Here is a 14,662-nt window from a genome sequence, read left to right on the forward strand (position 1 = left end):
TCAGGGGCCTCCATGTCCATGGGGGTTAAGGGAATAGGATGGGGCTGTTCAAGAGACAGATACCAAACATCACAGCAACAAGGAGTGGGGGGACATTAATAATGTATTCTCTGGTACAGACATATGCAACGCATTATCCTTCAATGAAAATAACCTGATACATGTTTAACATCCACTTTTTGCTTTAGCTTGTAATAATATCAGTGCTTTGAAAACTAGAGCCTCGTTGCAAGGAGTCTTTTTCAAGTGATTTCCTAAAGCTAAACTCTGGGATAAGCTAATATGGTCTAAATAGAAGAGGCATGTGTATTCTTGCTTGAATCTTAGTCTCCTTTGTGTAATTTTTCCAAAACAGTGCATCCAGGTCAAGTGTAAAACTTCTGTACAGGAGCTTCCTGTGATAAAGACTATTCAGTGCTGCACTCTCTCCTTGAATGACTGGTCTTGTATCTGCCCTGTCCTGTAGTTGTCTGCAGGCAGCCTGAAGTGGGTGGACAGTAACGTGAAGCACAGTAATTGTGTCATCACTACTTTTAAAAGGTTAAATCTAGGTTTGCATAATCATAACGTAGAGTGATATCTGTTGTGAATATTGAGGAACATACACTATATTACCAAAAGTATTGGGACAACTGCCTTTACATGCACATGAACTTTAATGGCATCCCAGTCTTAGTCCGTAGGGTTCAATATTGAATTGGCCCACCCTTTGCTGCTATAACAGCTTCAACTCTTCTGGGAAGGCTGTCCACAAGGTTTAGGAGTGTGTCTATGTGAACTTTTGACCATTCTTCCAGAAGGGCATTTGTGAGATCAGGCACTGATGTTGGAGAGAAGATCTGGCTCGCAGTATATGCTCTGATTCATCCCAAAAGTGCTTCTGGAAGAATGGTCAAACATTTCCATAGACACACTCCTAAACCTTGTGGACAGCCTTACCAGAAGAGTTGAAGCTGTTATAGCTGCAAAGGGTGGGCCAATTCAATATCAAACCCTACCGACTAAGACTGGGATGCCATTAAAGTTCATGTGTGTGTAAAGGCAGGCGTCTCAATACTTTTGGTAATATTGTGTATTTAAATATTAATGTTTGTGCCCAGAATTCATCTTTACACTTTGCTTAATGTGTTGTTCTGGTCTTATTGTTTGCAGCGATTCTGGTTGTGGTAAAACTCTTCAATATATCCTGTTTAGAACAGGTGCCATCAAATGTAGTTTTACTGGAGCTAAGTGCAGGATTAAATAGTACTTCCGTCTTTCTCCAAATAACTTCTGTGCTCTGTGCTATGCCTGTGGATGATGAAGCTGAATACCCTTAATTCACTCATTAACCTTAATCCACTGAAAGTGACCTAGTGTTATAGTGCTTACACACATTCGGATCATTACTAGAAAAAAATAGTTTTAATCCTTAAATTCTGATCACTTGCTGTTTATGGGCCACATTCGACATTTAAAAAATATCCGTTCAGAAATTGACCATAAAAGATAGAAGTTGTGATCAACTGAAAGCCACACCTATTGTTGTAACAGTGACTGACCCCATCTAGAATACCCATCAATGTCAGTTTTGCCCATTATTTAGAAGAAATTTTGAACATCAGACACATCCTAAATAAAGTATTTAAGGTTGTATTTAGATGATATCCACCTAATTGGTACTCTGGCATAACTATTCTGAATCTTACTAAATATAATACAAATTTTGTATGCACAGAATAATCTATGTAACTTAGTATTTCCCATGAAACTCTTGAATTTCTCAAGATGTCGCTAGAGGTTTCATGAGGGATTCTGACTGCATACATTTTTTTTTTTTTTTTAACTTCATTCACCTTATCGCACAAGTGTTGAAGTGGCAGATTGTGAGAATTAGGGCTGTTTTTATTTGGTTGAATCTATTCTTAGTTTTGATTAGAAATTGGAGAAGATGTTGAAACAAATTTTTGCATTTGCATTTAGAGAAGGACAGCAAGCTGATGATGCCAGCCGATCCCTCCTGAGTTACCTCTCCTTATGTCCCCTGACTGACTTTCAGGATTGAGCATCCTGGTCTAGTAGAAAAAAAGGTGACATTTTCAATCTAAAGAAGTAATTAAAAAAAAAAAAAAAAATAATGACAGCAATAGGGTGTTTTACCAAAGCAAAAGTTTGGGTTCAGGCTGATATTATTTGATGGCTGATTAAAGTGCAGTGCAAGCTTTTGAGGCACACTGGCTTATTGCACACAGAAGAGGCCAGCATGCCTAGAAAGCATGTGCTGCAATCTATTTAGTTGACCAATAAATGATATCTACCCAAAACTAAACTTCTAAAAACTGTATGAAAAAACTGTATGTACAGCCATATCTATCTATCTTTTGGATAGAGCAGTGATGGGTATTCTTTGCTGTGTATGACTGGGGAAAAAATCCTTATTTCCAATGCCAGAGAAGCAAGAGGAAATTAGATTAATTCCCCTCTTAGACATTGTCCCCAGAGCAGGTTTACCAATTGAAGAAAGAATTCAAAAAATGTTTGATTTCACCCACTTTCCTTCCCAGTGACAATGGTCGCCATTACAAATAGAGGAGTGAATCTCCTGGAACCACAGACTGCAATAAAAATTTGACAGTCTATCCCTTTCCAACTCTGTCTAAAAAACAATGTTTTTTTGACTAGACATACTATTGAATTTCAAGAAAGATAAGCTAAACCTCACTATCTATTTTTTAGGAACGTTTGGCTATGAGGTCATTTTTAGTTTTCATATAGGGAAAAACTAGTCTTGACTATTTCATACAATGTACCATGCCTCATTGCCGACATGACCCACCGCAAGAAAGGGACCGAACAGCTTAATAAGCTGTCCGGATTCCTGGTCTCCCAGAGCCCGGGGCTCCAACAAAATGGCGGTGGCCCGGGATTTCAGCAGCGGAGCCAGCAGGGAGCCGTACACCTCCACAAACTCAATCCTCATCCATCGGCCACTCCAGCTTACAGGCAGATTGCCAATCCAGACAGTGGGCAATCCTCTGAATCTCCCTCGCCTCCATCTCCATCCTCCAGGAGCCCGGCGAAAAATAAACAAAGGAGGGACTCACCTCAGCGGCCTCTTCAGAACTCAGGTATGGAGATCACACTTCCCCATCAAGCAGCCAGCTTCCCGGCCCAGCACCAGGCAGATCCCTTTGCCTTATTCCCTTCCGACAGTAATCCCATCTCAGAGGGGGTTATGAAAGATATGCTGTTTACCCTGCGCACGACCATGCAGGCAGACATGCAGGCATGTATGCAACAACTCAAGTCTGAAATAGTTTCCCTGGGGCCCAGAGTGGATAATGTTGAACACACTGCAAGCTTCCTGCATTAACACAGTCATTGATACTGTCAATGCTCAAAATGAAGACATTCAGTGGCTTAAAAATAAAGTGGCAGACATGGAGGACCGCTCCTTGAAATAATATTAAAATAAGGGGCATCCCTGAAACAGTGCTACCTTCACAGCTTCAGAACTATGTTACCACCTTATTTCGAGCCCTGGCACCTACTATTCCTACCGCGGACCTGGTAATAGATAGGATTCATAGATTGCCAAAGCCATCCTTTTTGCCTAGTGACACCCCCAGGGATGTATTATTAGGAGTGCACTTTTACCATGCTAAAGAGCAAATCATGCTGGCATCCCGTCAATCTAACAATCTTCCTGAGGAGTATGGAAATCTTCAGCTACTTCCGGATTTATCAAGGCATAGGCTCCAGGCCAGAAGGAATCTGGCTACAATTACGAAAGCCTTACGGAACCATAACGTGCCACATAAGTGGAAATACCCTACCACCCTCTTCGTAACACACGGAGGTTCCACGGTGCAGATCCGTACCCTGGAAGAGGGCATCCAAGTCCTGCAAAGCTGGAATATCTTAACACCACTGCAATCTACCTCTTCATCCTCTCCACCCCTGCGTCCCTTAGAGGAAGACTGGCAAGTAGTATCTCGAAAGCGGCCCTCCAAGCCGGCAACCAGTAACATGAGCCCCAACATATAACCGGCACTGACTCATCATGTGTCCATGGCCATAGAAAGTATCACTTTCCTTTGGCCCTGCTCCTGTCTTTAGTCGGAGTTTCCCCGACTGCGGATCGCAGAGACGGTCCTTTTCTTAGTTATCTCTATTGTACCTTGTTATGTTTGGCATTGGCAATACCTGCGGCAAACCCCAATATCTGGCTACCACATCATATCCTACGAACTTCCCAATCTTCTGCTGACTCATCTAGCTCGGTTTTATATGGCATTCATTGATATGCATCCCACTTTCCTTTTCACGACTGATGACCATTAAATTCTTGTCGATCAATGCGAACGGGCTCAACCACCCTGCAAAGCGTCGCTCACTTTGGAAGGAGGCCTTGACTAGTAGGGCTGATGTAATTGCTGTCCAAGAAAATCATTTCCAGGAGGATTCACATCCATTGTGCACCCATAAGGACTTCTCTCAAATCCTACTAGCATCGGGCAAGGTAAAACAGCAAGGAGTTCTATTGGCTTTCAGGAACTCACTGGCAGTCAAGCTCCATACTTCGGTATTGGACCCACAAGGCAGGTTCATTATTTCTGTGTGCGAACTGAACGACTTACCTGTGACCATCGTGAATCTATATGCTCCGAACTCTCATCAACTTCGCTTTCTTCGCAGACTTCTTAAGCAAGTATCTAAAGTTCAAAAAGGTCATTTGCTGTTGTGTGGGGATTTTAACCTTGTTGCCGACCCCGGGTTGGATGCATCCGCGTCCCCCCGGGGCCGGCAACAGGCGTTGGGGAGCCTCTTGCACTCTGAAAAGCTTTACGATGTGTGGAGATGTCAACACGCTAATGAGCGGGATTATTCTTTTTTCTCTTCCAGACATAACTCCTACTCTAGGTTGGACATGTTCATCCTTGATAGATATCTGTTGAGTAGAGCATCCTCCTCGGTGGTCAAGACTATCACTTGGTCTGATCATGCGGGGGTGGAATTGACAATTGAGGAGACCGCAAGTATCACTCCTCCAGGAGTGTGGAGGTGCGACACTCGCATGCTACAGGAGCCGGGCTGTTTCTCCCGCGTCTCCGATAGCTTGCGAGAATTTTTTACCATCAACGCTCCATCTGTCTCTGACCCTTGGGTGCTGTGGGGAGCACACAAGGCCTTCATTAGAGGGGTGTGCATCCAGCAGCAAGCAAGGCTTCGGAGGCAGAGGAATGCGAGACTATCTTCCTTGTTGGAAAATATCCAAAATCTAGAAAAAGGCAACAAACAAAACCCCACTACAGCTGTCTCCTCTAAACTAGTGCAGCTTAGGCATGAGTTATGTCTTGTTCTTCTAGAACAATCGGATAAACAGCTGAATTTTCTGAAGATCAAACACTACTCACAGGCAAATAGAGCGGGTAAATACCTAGCAACCCAGGTCAAACGCAGACAAGCCAAATCCAGAATTCCATTCCTTTTAGATCCCGTGACCAAGAAAAAAATATCACACCCGCAGGCCATAGCCGATGAATTTGCCAAATTTTATAGTTCCTTATACAACCTGAAAGACAATCCGTCGGAACCTCAGCCCACCGAGGAGGGTATAGAGAATTTCCTGAACTCTATTGCATTACCTTCTCTCTCACAATCCCAGTTAGCCACATTAAATTCCCCCATCACTGTAGATGAGATCTGTTCCAGCATTCGCACGTTACCTAAAGGTAAATCACCCGGATCGGACGGTCTCTCAAACGAGTTTTACCAACTTTTCTTCTCACACATAGGAGCAACACTTACGGAGGTATTTAACAAAGCCATGACTGAGTCCGCCTTGCCCCCAGAAATTTTAGGAGCACACATAGTCACACTCCCAAAGCCAGGTAAAGACCCTATTTCCCCGGCGAACTTCCGCCCTATCTCCCTACTGAACACTGATGCAAAAATTTATGCAAGGATTCTTTCCAAGCGCATTCAACAAATCCTACCGACATTAATTGGCAAAGATCAAATGGGCTTCACTCTGGGTAGGCAAACTTCAGATGCCACCAGGAGAATGATAGACGTCTTACATATTGCCCGGTCCACTAAAACACCCTCAGTTTTATTAACTTTAGATGCCGAAAAGGCTTTTGATAGGGTTCATTGGGGGTACATGACCTCAACACTACTCAAATTCGGCTTCTCTGGCCCCATTTTATTGGCCATTCTGGCGCTATATTCTTCTCCTTCCGCACAAGTATATACCTCAGACACGCTGTCCAAAAAGTTTCTCATCACTAACGGAACCAGGCAGGGATGCCCATTATCCCCCATGATATTCAATTTGCTGATTGAGCCTCTAGCAGAAGCTATAAGGTCCCATCCTGATATAACTGGCTTTTCATACCCACACTCTCATCACAAAATAACGCTATTTGCGGATGATATTATATTGATGCTTACTAATCCCTCCAAGTCCCTTAAAATTGCATATGATGTCTTGCAAACCTTCAGTCGTATTTCATATTACAAAATAAACGCATCCAAATCAACAGTCTTAAACTTGGGAGTTAGTCCTACCACTCAATCTAAACTGCAATCACTTGTACCCATCCCCTGGTCATCAGATAGTTGGGAATAGATATACCGGCAGACATTTCGAAATTACTGTCAATTAATCTAAATAGGATCCTGACAAAAATAAACGCAGAAACAACGCACATGCGCACTGCATATCTCTCATGGAGTGGGGGGTTACCTGCGTATAAAATGTTTATCCTCCCCCAACTCTTTTACCTGTTTAGAGCCCTCCCCATATCTTACCCGGCCACACACTTGGCCAAATTAACTACTCATATGAGATGTTTCATATGGGACAATAAAAAAGTGTGATGCGCTTCATCCATTCTCACACAAAAAAGACACTTGGGGGGGGGGGGGCAGCTATGCCTGACATCCCCACGTATTATTGGGCTAATATATTTGCACAAACACGGCAATGGGTTAATGCAATGGATGCCCCTTTATGGGTGGACTTAGAAACCAACATTGCACCCTTTCCAGACCTTCGGGTATTACTTACCAGCGACAAATGGATTCCCTGGGAACTGCCCAATTTCCCTTCCACTATGCAAGCCTCTATTCGGGTCTGGCGCAAATCTACGGTGTCTACTAATGATCGTGACATACTTTCTACACTGCACCTCCCGATTTCACTGCTAAGTACCCACCTATCCGATATACCGATTCATCTTGTTCAATCAAGGAATATACACCACCTAGACCAATTCTACCACGGGACATCTCTGATTCCACCTCACGAACTGATGGCCGCATATGCTCTCCCGCACACACTCCTTTTCCATCTTTTCCGCATAAATCATTTTCTGAAAAAACATCCCTTACAAAGCATAGTAGTTGACGGCAAACTCTGGGACTTTTACATGTCCCAGTCTTTGTCGCCCCCCAAACTCTCTCATTACTACCACACGTTGCTTGACGACAATACTTTCTTTAAATCCATGCACATGTTTAAGTGGGATAGGGACCTCAGGGAAAGTTTCTCCATCTCCCAGTGGAAACAGGCGATATCCACAGCTACTGCTTATACACACTGTGTAAACCACTGGGAGATGATGTTAAAAATAACCAACAGATGGTATTTTACCCCATACCGTCTGGCGGGTTTTCCCCCAGTCACTCCCAATTATATTGGAGAGGTTGCAGCCAGGTAGGCATGCTTCTCCATATATTGTGGTCCTGCCCATCGATTACTAGTTTATGGAACCAGATATTTAGATTCATGGCCTCCCACACTGGATGTCTACTTAAGCCGAATCCGGCACTTGCTATCCTGAATCTGGGCATAAAAACTATTCCCCTACAGTATAGACCATGGACTACCCATGTTTTGTTGGCCACCAGGACACTTATCCTGGAAGAAACTGGAAAACCACCGATACTCCCAATTTGTCAGAAGTGATATCCTTACTTCGTACGAATTACCAATTTGAGAAAGCCTTAGTGATCAACTCCATGACCCTACAAAAATTCAGAACGTATTGGGACTTTTGGTCTACTACCTGATATGTTACCATTTTTATTATTACTGCATTTGCCGTATTCATTATCATTGTTGTTGTTGATGCTTTACTGTATAATGCTGTACTAAACATCACCACTACTGTTATTGTATGTTGTACTGCCAATGCAAGTTTTTCCTCTGTTTATTACTGTTTGTAATGTTCTTTTGAAACTTAATAAAATATATTTTAAAAAAAGATCCTACTGATTGCAAAAACTGTCCAAGATAGTCCTATTTCCCAAAAAATGTGCACCTTGACATATATCTCAAAATTATAGTATTACACCCCCAGATCTACATTACAGAAATCATCTATAAGAAATAGATGGCATTTTTCCACCACACTGAGGCCCAAAATAAGACCAAAAAAGCAATAACACTAATATTTTATGCCCAGCAAGCTTCTACCCCACTATGCCTTCTTTATATTGATGCAGAAAAGGCATTCAATAGAGTTCACTGGAAAATTTGACAAGCCTCCCTGGAAAAAATTAGGACTTTTCAATACATCCAATACATTTTTTAATACAATAATGACCCTTTACAAGAGATCTGTTCTTTATTGGGAAGGGCACCAGACAGGGATGCCCTTTCCCCATTCCTCTACCTTTTAGTTATGGTGAAACACCTGGCACAAGCCATTAGAAACAATTTCACTATACAGGGCATACAAATTGGAAAACTTCACATAAAATGCAACATAGAATTTTATATGGACAAGTTGCTATTGTACCATACCAGTACTATTATCAGTCTTTCCTCCCTACTCAAGGTGTTAACACACTATAGCCAATTAAGTAACTACAGAGTCCATTTTTTTAAATCTGAAGCACTAAATAATTTATCTGGGCATAGAGGTTCAAATCCCTGATATGAGCCAGGCAAACAAATTACTGTTATTACTTATTTATTCAATCTAATCCAAATGTGAGAAAACTCCTTTCCCTACCTGTGGATAGGTGCAGCGTGGTGTGGCAGCAGCAAACTCTCAGTGCCCAGTTGCAGAAAACAGATCTGTATTGAAATTGAAGTTCAGTAATGCACAGCAAGCCCGGCGGGAAGGCAACCATCGGGATGCACTCACAGGATATACAGCTGATTTAGTAGCAGTATGTCTCAGGTGTGCTGGCAGCGTTTGCCTCAAGGGGTAGAATGTGGCCTGGCCTGGTCTGTACCCAAGTGGGGAGGCTTCCAGGATAGATGGCCTGTACTCTTACATTTTCTCTACTTGTCTAGAACCTTTCCTGACACTAAGCACTGTTACCTATCCCTGCAAGTCAAACTCAGGAGCCAAGGTCTTAATTAGACTCTGCCTGAGCCAAGATAGCCGCAAAAGTCATATGATGCCCACAACCAATTGGATGCTGCCTCTCTGTGACCGAGGAGATCATAGATGACAGAGGATCCTCTTGACTCTGCACTGCCCCTGCGGATGAGCACCACTTGCAGTGTAGAAAATAGACTGCACTTGCCTACTTATTCCTTTCTCTTTTTTAATTACATACTTTTAGGGGTACATTGGAGAGTGCCTGTCCTATAGAAATTGAAGCTTGGGAATAGGCTTTCTCATAACTTTGGTTACTGGCCACAGCAGGATTTCACACAGCAGAGTGGCCTTGGGAAGCAATCCCAGTTTGAAAATACAAGAGCACTGGGCAGTTAAACTGTGTTCCCTGTTCATGTTAAAAATGTTTTGCTGAAAGTGTATTTCCACTTTTGCAGGCAAATTACGATAACACCTACTTTATATTTGATACATGGTCTCATTCACATAGCATAATTCATAAAAGAAAACTGCTTCTTACATTTTACTTGTTGTTTCTGAAAACTCCAAAACTGAAATTTTCCTTTGATATGCAGAGGGGACTGGGAAATTTTTGTCTACTACAATCCACTAGCAGATCTATTTATCAAAATCATGTGAACATTCAGCGCAGTCACACTACAAGTATCAACATGATCACAAATAGTAAATTATTCAAAATGCTGCTAAACCTCAAAGGTGCTTTCACCTCGCTTCACATCATAAATATAACCATATAGATGTTTTGCAAATCATACAATAAACAATCAAATAATAAAGTCCATATCATTCCGTGAAGAAACAGTCCACCACCATTGTGTTGTAAACCCTTTCTGCATTGTGCTTCCAGTATTCTCCTTGCTATTTGTTGGCTATGACTAAGGCTACACGCCAAAATGCGTAAGCCCTCTATAATATTGTGCCACACCTTGATTAATAAATTAATACATTGCGGAAGATCGAGCTGCCGGCTTTCCTTTTTTTCTACACATTCTCCTAGTTATACATGCAGCCACCCAGTGCAGTTTAAAAACACTTACCATATTGGGGTCAATACCATGAGGTGAGCGTTTTTACACTGCACTGGGTGGCTGCATGTATAACAACACGTTGGTGGTGGGCTGTTTCTCCACAGAATTACAGTATGTGGACTTTATTATTTTATTGTTTTTTTATATGATTTGCACTACATCTATATGGTTAACCTCCCTGGCGGTATGATTCTTTTGGATTTTAGGTGCTGAAAGCGGTACCATTATTTTGCATGTAATTCGTGTAAATGAGCAGCCCAAACCAACTGTATACATTTATTATATATATTATATATATATATACATATATTATGTATACATATATTATATATATATATATATATATATATATATACGTATATATATAAATATATAATGTATACAGTTGGTTTGGGCTGCTCATTCACAAGAATTACGTATATATATATGTATATTTATATATATATATATATATATATATACTGTGTATATATATATATACATATTTACATAAAAAGTACAGTAAAACTGCAGGAAAGGGCACTGGGGGGCAATGTAATGTGATTTTATTTTATTTTGAATGGTATCAGTGTGTTTGGTGTGTTTTTACATTTGAATTTGCCGCCGGTTCCACCCCCCTGCGAACGTCACGTCGCAGGAGACGGAAGTTGGGGCACGGAGAGGATCGGGAGGAAGAACCGCCGCTACACACCGCCGGACACATCGCTGGATCCCGGTGACAAGGTAAGTAACCTCTTTTATAGGATCCAGCGATGCTTCTGGCGGTACCCCGAGTGTGGCTCGGGGTTACCGCTTTCGGCTCTGAAATTTAACCCCGAGCCACGCTCGGGAATACCGCTAAGAAGGTTAAATTTAAGATCTCATTATCAGTTTTAAACACTGTCTTTCCTAACAAATGGTTAAAGATCTAGAAGAAGTTGGACTTCTTCATTGTATGTTATAGAGGGGAAACTATGGGGTTGATTTACTAAAACTGGAGAGTGAAAAATCTCTTTCTCTGCATAGAAACCAATCTGCTTCCAGGATTTTTTTTATCAAAACTTAATGGAACAAGCTGAAGTTAGAAGCTGATCGGCTACCATGCACAGCTCCACCAGATTTTGCACTCTCCACTTTTAGGCTGGCCATACATGTTCAACTCTCTTGTACAATTTTCCTTTAGATTTACCCAAAACCAAATAATATGAAGTAGAACAAATGAAACAACTTTTAATTGTATCCAATTAGGCACATCCTTGCTCTACATAGTTTAAATATCTAAAGGAAGGCAATCTAAAAGGTAAAGGTAAATCTAAAGGAAAATTGTACAAGAAAATTGAACATGTATGGCCAGCCTTAGTAAATCAACCCCAGTGAGTCAGGCTTTTTCAGTAGGCACCAATCGAGTTTCCTCTCATTTCAAATTGTTAAGTCTGCCAGAGGCCTGCTCTAAACAAACACCTAGAAAGGTAAGACATATTAAAAAATAATAAATAATTGCAAGATATGTTGTATGAAAGGGAAGGCAAAACAAATATGAGTGTTTCTCAAATGTGACTGCAAAAGTGGAAATTTAAAACTTAAATTTACATTATACAGTTCATAATTGCTGTACAGGCCGTTTTTTAGTTTATATTAATACAATTTACACCTATATCTGATATTTTAAAATGAAGAAGTAGAGGGGTGAGTGAAATGCATGTGTCAGATTCAGTAGAATATCAGTGGGTAAAAATTATGTGATGAAATTTGCTAGCTTGTTTGCAATGTACTATTGAACCTGGAGATAATAGTGTTTTTATTTTCTTAAAGAATAAGTTCAGGTAAATAAAATTTGCATTTATTTATTTATTTTTCGTTAGGCGCCTGTAAAGCATTGCACCCATGACCAGAAGATCGTGAGTGTAATTCAACTGTCCTGCAGACTGTTTGTGTAGCTGTCGGCCCGCACCTCCGATATGGACAGGCAGTTACAGTCTGACAGGAAAACGTAAGTACTAGAGTGCTCAACAGCGCTCTGGTAGTTCATTGAGTACAACAAGTCAACAGGGGCAAAGGCTGTTGGTACTTGTAGTTTTCACAGAACCCTGTAAATGAATGAATGAAGCGACCGGGTGAGCAGAAGATTTCCCGCTTGCTGTCAGAATTTGGGACCAGTGGGATCCGGGAGTCGTGCATCTGCAACATGTTACACCCTAAGTATGGGTGTAACATGTCACAAAAGGTGAACTTAGTTTTAAACAAAAAAGTAGAGTACCACTTTAAATGGACATTTAATTCTGTTGTAATCATTTTTATTGGTTCAAAAGAGGAAACAACAAGCATGTCCACACAGGGATCTCATAAAGATAACAGATAGTAAATGTACATAGACAAACATATACAGCAATAAACTTTAAGGGTCCAATGTAATGTGGCAATTAAGGGCCTTTTTATGGGCCTAAAATCCACCTCAGTAATCCAGAGCACTGCTTTGGTTTCATTTGGGTGGAAGTCAAAGAAGGGCAGTAATTGGAATAGAGTTGAAATTTGGTAGTTCTAAGGAGACTCAAAGGAGTATGTCTGAGTTGGCATGTAATTAGGAAAGTTGTGAAATTTGTACATCTCTATAATATCTTTCTATATTGGGAACTCCCATTTCTCCTTGCAGCCAATGCACAAATAGGGTAGATGAGAATCTCTAGGTCATCTCTAACCCCAGATAAATAAGAGGATCCATCTCTAGTAAGCATAGGTAGAGGGACAGAATATTGGTGGGTAGGGTATGGAAATAGTAAAAGACTTTGAGAAGGATAGTCATTTTTACTGATTTAACACATGGCCTATCCGTGCCAGGGATGGAAACCTCCATGATTGCAAGATTTGATTGTAGATCTTAGCAATGGGGTAATAATAATATAATAATAATTCAGGGAAACAGGGAGGCGTAATTGAAGGTCAGTTTAAAACATAATAATTCAGCATCAAGGTTGTCCAGTGGTAGGGAAAATGGGATTAAATTGGGGGGGGGGGGGGTTGTGCTGTGGATTTGTTTTAGTTTATTGTGAGGCTCAAGAGTTGGGCAAATTCAATGGAGGTTTGGGAGGGTCATAAGAAGATTAGTGAAGAGCAAGAGGACATTATCTGCAAATAATAAAATCTTGCATAGAAGCCCTTAGAGATTCTAGTGACACCTAGGCTATCCCTTATTGATATAGCCAAGGGTTCTATGGCCAAAACAAAGAGGACTGGAGATAGAGACAACCTTGTCACATACCTTGGAAAATGTTAAAGGGGAGTGAGTGGTATCATGCATATCTAACCATGGCAGAGGGGTACAATACAGATATCCATTAGGGTAATGAGTCCCCGAAACTCCATTTCTGCAGGACATAACACAAATAGTCCCAGGAGAGTAAGTCAAACGCCTTATATATGTTAAGGGATAGAAGAAGCTGGAAATTATGCAATGATGTAGAAAGTAGGTGAGGTGAAAAACTTTGTGTATATGTTGTTCCCAGCTTGGTGACTTGGGACAAACCCCACTTGGTCTATGTGTATGAGGGATCAGAGATGATTATTGATTTGGAAGAAATTTTCCTAGAAATTTCAGCATTCAGGAGGGAAACAGGTTGGAGCTGTTGGGAACCCTATTTATGTGCACCTGCTGGGAAGCCGAAGAGAAATAAACCCCTGTTTTAAGAGTTTTAAAAAGGTGGGTGAGATGTGGGGCTAGGAGTGAGGAATATTGCTGTAATAAAAACCCAAAAAGCTGTCCAGGTGTTTTTGACGGTTTAAGGTATTTAATAGCTAGAAGAATCTTATATTCAGAAATATTTCCATCAAGTGCCCTATGGGCATTATCAGAAAGAGCAGGAAGACATAGGTGTTGGAAAAATTGGTCAAAAAGTCAGTTTATATATAGGGAAAGGAGAAAGTCAGCAAAAAAGGAGACAATTTTAGAACGGTGAACGGTCCGAAATCAGATTACCCATGCTATTTCTAAGTTGTATGGGGTTAAAGAGCTTCCCTACTGAGTTTTTTTGCCAACATAGGGCCAGGGTTGTTTGCATAGGATTTTTGCCTGGTCCAACATAAAGCCAACGTGGTACCAATATTTAAGAAGGGGCCGAGATATATCCCGGGTAACTATAGGCCGGTCAGCCTAACATCTGTAGTCTGCAAAATTTTGGAGGGGATGTTAAGGGACCACATACAAGACTTTAGTAATGAAAACGGTATTATAAGTAGTAATCAGCATGGATTCATGAAAAATCGTTCGTGCCAAACCAATCTATTAACCTTCTACGATGA

This window comes from Pelophylax lessonae (assembly GCF_965119305.1).
Source record: "Pelophylax lessonae genome assembly, chromosome: 1".
Classification (NCBI taxonomy): Eukaryota; Metazoa; Chordata; class Amphibia; order Anura; family Ranidae; genus Pelophylax; species Pelophylax lessonae.